We start from the raw sequence: 6,000 nt of genomic DNA on the forward strand, positions 1-6,000 counted from the left end.
ATAACTGTTGTGTATTTCTGACAAAGTAGTGGGATGCTGTTTGCTGTTCAGATGTATATCACTAACTAGTGGGTAGAATGTGGGCTTGTGACCTCTGCTCCTCTGGTTATTATGTGTCAGGACAGACAGTAGTATGTACATGCATAAACTGTGTGAGCTCATCTATTCCAGTATTTTTGTGATATCCCCATTTACATGGCTGTAAATATCTGCTTTGTCAGGCTTGGTCCACGTCTTGCACTAAGGGGTTCTGTGTATACCTCTGGACTGACCAGAGTGTGTCAGACTGTTCACATGTATTGGTCATATCTCTGCTGTATTCCACATGATTATTACTGTGATTTGTGTGGCACTGCACTATGATGATCTTAAGATGTCTGCCAGTAACTGATGGCGTACATGTCAATATCAGATGTGACTTCCCACACATTTCTGTTAAGACAACCCCTGTTACAGTAGTAACATTCTACATTTATACCTGCAATATTTACATGACATCCCCTTGCACTAAGAGGTTGTGACTATTGGTGCTGAGGTATGACCCCAGTACATGTTATGGACATATGTTTTTTATATATATCTATATCTATATATATATATATATATATATATATATATATATATATATATATATATATATATATATATCCTTATGTGTACATGGGTGTTGTAATTATATTCCTAGACGTATCCTACCATATTTATCTGATATGTTTTTCTATAGATATAACAACATACTGATTCATCAATATGTCCACTAACAAGTATTACACAATTGTAGAAGTCAAAACAGTTGTTCACTACTATTAAGTATGTGTACTGACAGATATATTGGAAAAAACAACAAATTGTTTCATAGCTGTGATGGTTAAGTTAAGTGGTTAACTAATCTGACTATAGTGTACAGGGTTCTGTGTTCAAGTCCTGCAAGGGTTTTTTATTTTGTTGCTAGGCAGAGGAAGGCCTGTTGGATACAGAGTGGTTAAGGCAGTTTTGTGCAGCTTTAAGCATGTTTGCACAGGTTTGCCTGACTGTAAGTGATGCTAACATATGGTTAAACGTATAGGTGCTTAAACTGTTTCAGCTTCGTTTACCAGGGTGCAAATCTGCTTAGCATTTATATTGCAGCAATGCTAAAACTTGCTAAGCATGGCTCAGCCCTGGTTACCAGTGATCACATTCCAGTATGATAAAATAGCAGGGTAATGACATCTTTAATAAGTTTATTTAATTCCATGTACATAACATGTATCTATGTGATGTCATTATAATAGCAATGGGTTTGAGTCTACTGTCTGGGACACCTGAGTATATATGGCTTGTACAACACTCATTTCCATTTGAATCTGTTTCATACATGGGTAGTATCCCAGGTTATATGCAGTCACACTGGCATGTAGTGTATCTTTACGTTACTACTGCTGACAGTGCTTTCTCAAGTAAGAGTAAATTGCGGATTGTAGTACTGGAGCCAAACACCCCTGCATGCACAGATGGACTCTGAGTCCTGACTATCGCATTTTTGGTGTGTGAGCTGTGTGTCATTAAGTATTTGCTACTGGATATTGATCTAACATGTGGATATTAACTGTAGACTACTGTGTGTATACGACATGTCATTGAAGGTTGCTGTCATGTAGTAATGGCATACCTATCAGTGTCAGACGTCTATGTGTCAAAACATTCATCCTAATGCATAACCATTTGGCTAGCTGATGTCTGTCTGTCCTCTGTACAGATGTGCAGATGTCAGTTGCTTACAGGCAATCTATGCTTGACTGACACTGACATGTCTGCCCAGCAGTGTTATGAATGCCACAGCTAGGAATACCCACCCTGTATGCACCACATGCCATGGATACCTCAACTAGACTACTACAGTCAACAGAACATGCTTGGGTACAGGTCTCCAAGACAGACCCTGACCATGTTATGTAATACATGTTGCATAAATGTCAATTGGACCACCTCAATGGCCCTCTGCAAGAGGCAACCAGATGATTGGATGTTGCATTTAACTCTCATCCTCAAGAACACTCACATGGCATCAGTTGATAGATAGCCTGCTGATAAACGGCAGGTGGCATGATACCACTGTACCCACACCCCCTACTCTTCTCATCTTTCCATGGACAATATCCTGGTACACACCTAGGAACACCTGCACCTATGGACCCTAGTACTGACAAATGTGTCAGTGTGCATTACTGAGAATAACAGTGTCTCTGTGTTTGTAAACCTGTAGCTGATAATACTCTGAGGGCCTTCACACCCACTACACCCCCCATTGTCATAGTAAGATATGGATGCTGCTATAATGGACATTACATGTACCTTGTTACACTCTTCACCCTATGCGCTAACTGGAGTTTGCAGTACCAGCACAACACTGCTGTACAAATTGGTAGATAGGTATGGGTTACCCTCTGAGTCCTGGCAAGTGTGTGTATGTGTGCAAGTGTGTATATTTGTAGGATGCAGCATTCTGAGGCCACATTATCCTACTACAATACACCTTGCCATACAGTATAAGGGATAGTGATGTTGCTGACCATAGGAGAGCCATGACAAAGCATCACCCTAACATCCCTGTGGCATGTGCAACAGATGCATATCCCTGTAGTAGCACTCTTGAGATAGACAAGAGTTTGTTTTGCAGTCCTGGTCAATGTGTGATTGTGGGTATGTCAGATTATTATCATGGGTTTCAGTGAGTACAGTATCCAATGTGGGGTGTGGGTGCTGGATATACTGTCTTTACACCATGGTACCTCCAGTAAATGTCCCAAGGTCCACTATATGGGGACCACTGTCACCATCAACCATACAGGTAACTAATTACACTATCCAGCCTAATGATGCATGTGCTGTGTGCAACTTACCTCTAACAGAATGGACAGAATGGACACACTGACAAGGCAGTTAGCACTGATAAACCCAGGTCTCTCAGATGCGTGTATCACTGTTATGTGTTTTTCAATGTGTATATGACAGTATGTCACACCGTGTATTGTTCATAAACAGCCAGTACACCCCCCCCCCATTACCATACTGTACAAGGCCTGATGATGTACTTCACTTAGGAAGTAACCTGGGAGACACCTCATCCTAAAAGCTGTATGGTGTGCGCAATTAAGGCCACACACATTAGTAGCAATAAGTACCTAGGTAAGGGTTCTACTCTCAGTGTTGCCAAGTAAGAGTGTGAGTGTATGTGAAGAGATCTACTTCAGTCTGCAGAAAATACATGTCCCAGGAGGTCATCTGTCTGAGAACTGACTGGCAAATGCTAACATGTCACAGGTATCATCTTGTGGAAATTCATTCCATTAAAACTAGTAGTAGATGTGTAAATACTCTCTTCCTCACTGTATAGCTGTACAGCAACACTGGGGTTGGTATATATAGCTGGGTGTGGATCTTCTGGACACAGCTACCATCATTGCAGTTATTGTGTACACATGTTTCTGGCCATCATGGAGGTGCTGGCACATATGGAACATTATACCAGACAGGGCCTGAGGCTCCAGAGGGCTACTTATTCTGCTATTATTGAAAACATCCATGATCTTGCAGGTGCCCACCGTTATTTTGCAGAGGTCCTGGACAGATGGTTGGGTGAGATGGTAGGAATCCTCGACCATGCAATGTCTGTGCTTGAGTATATGGTGGAAGTAGTGTGACGGCCACATGGACGTAGGTCAGCAACATCAACAGGTGGAGGTTGACGTGGACATGCAACATGTCAGAGCTGCTCCCATAGTAGCAGTACCAGCAACAGCACCATAGCGGGGACACTGTCCATACCACAACATAGTGCACATGGCCCTGACTGGTCCCAAGAGGAACATGGATCCAGCGGACATATGTAATCATCAGAGGAGAACACCATATCTTGGCTTGTGCCTGGTAGTGCCCATGGAACCCCTGGCAGACACAGTTCTTGTGTCTGTGGCCAGAGACGGTGAATTGCACACCCTGCCAGGTACGATCTGCAGCTGTCCAACAAACCCCTGTATAGGGCAGCCACATGGCAGAACTGTGTGCCTGCATACACACACATATCAACACAAAACCTAGGGCAACACCATACCTGCACACACCACATCTGTACAGCCCAATTAATACTGAAATCTGCCTAACACACACACACATGATGTCAAACAAAAGGCATGGTGGTTGAGATCAGTGCACCAATGTCGGACCTGCTCATAACTCTGGTTATGCAGGCTGACATTATTTACCCTGTGGACAAGCTCGTTCCACATGGAGGTCCTCTCCTGCAGATCATGGGCTGTATGGCCAAAGAGGGTTTGGTGGTGCTGCACCAGGTAGATGATTATCACATCATTTTCCTGGGGGGGAATAAACTGGCAGCTGCTCTCTAGACATGGTGCCTGAAAAACAAAAAGAGGAAAAAAGGTCTGAGGACCTCATACTGCAAGGATATAATCATTGTTAATTGACATCTCTGTCTCCTCCCCACCATATCTGCAGCAATAATCTGAACACACAACTCAACGGGTGTGGATACAGCAAACCTACTGCTGGGACATATATCATATTGTATGAAAAATAGTGCAATATGTTTCTAGTCATGTTCCATTTTGAAACACTATCATTGGTGGCCTGTTGCTAACAATGTCACCTGCATGCCATTGTAAGGGCCACTATGGTTCCAAATATGCATGTGTTCTGTTTGCTATGTGGCCACTCCATATCTGGTGTTTTGTGTTAATGGGGATATCTATGCATGCTGTTAGAAGTAATCCTGGATTGTGTGGACTATTACTACACATATATCTTCTATAACCGTGACAAAATAGCATGTTTGAAAAGCCTGTTCCCAGCAGAACCACCTCTCCCATCTCATCTGGCCATGTTACCAGGCTACAGCACATCTGGCACTGACCCCGGGACCTCATCCTCTGCTGGTTCTGCACTACCTTCAGGTGGAACCACCTCAGGGGATGGTGTTTGTTTCACCCCTGGAAGCAGCACAGACAGGATCCTGTAACCTGAAATCAGTTCTAGGGTCTGGTGCATATGGAGCTCCATGGAGACTTGGGGGATGTGCTACACCACCTTGAGGCCCTTGGTACACAATCACAGGATCTGCATGCTCCACCTGCTCAGCCCCCAGCTCAGGTACCTTCAGGGCCATGAAGGTGCCGATGTGACTCCCCATAAGTAGGGATCTCGGTCCCACTGTTTCCATTTGCGGGCTCATGGGCTTCCACTTTCCAAACACCACTCCCCATCCAAGGTGTTTACCCAACACGTGTCATATACTGCCCCTGTATGCTGTCTTGTCTATCTTCCAACCCAACCTAACTCCCCAAATATACCTACTATCCTTCCCCAACATACCACTCTCACCTTCACAAACAAGGGCAATGTGTTCCCAACATGGATTTCACACCAGACATTTTGCAAACATTTCGTGCAGTGCAGTCATTCAACAGTAGGGGAAATGTATTTATTTATATATATATATATATATATATATGTATAAACATATATATATATATATATATATATATATATATATATATATATACATACATATGTGTGTGTGTGTTTGTATATATGTAGACGTACACGTATATATATATATATATATATATATATATATAAAAAACATCAGGTCCACACTCTCTCACCTTCCTCCACAGCTGCACTGTTTTGTCTTGCTACAAAACAGAAGGGTGTCACATGTGGGCGCAGCCTAACATTAGGGGGTATATATAGGGACAGATTACAGGTAAGCCTATTACAAACCTATGACATTTGTGCGTGATACATTTCACATTAACATGACTGTCCTGCAGGTGGTGGGGTCTAAAACTCATGTGTATATCATAACTTCATTATTTCCTCCTCCAACTATTTGCCACACTAATATACATGTCTTGAGGTACAGAACACACACTATGATGGCTTACATCTTGTCATTCAGTACTGATCTGCACAGTTGACAGGTATGGCCCACTGCTCACA

Source organism: Protopterus annectens, chromosome 2.part0 (genome assembly GCF_019279795.1).
Source record: "Protopterus annectens isolate FY-2018-M chromosome 2.part0, PAN1.0, whole genome shotgun sequence".
Classification (NCBI taxonomy): Eukaryota; Metazoa; Chordata; order Ceratodontiformes; family Protopteridae; genus Protopterus; species Protopterus annectens.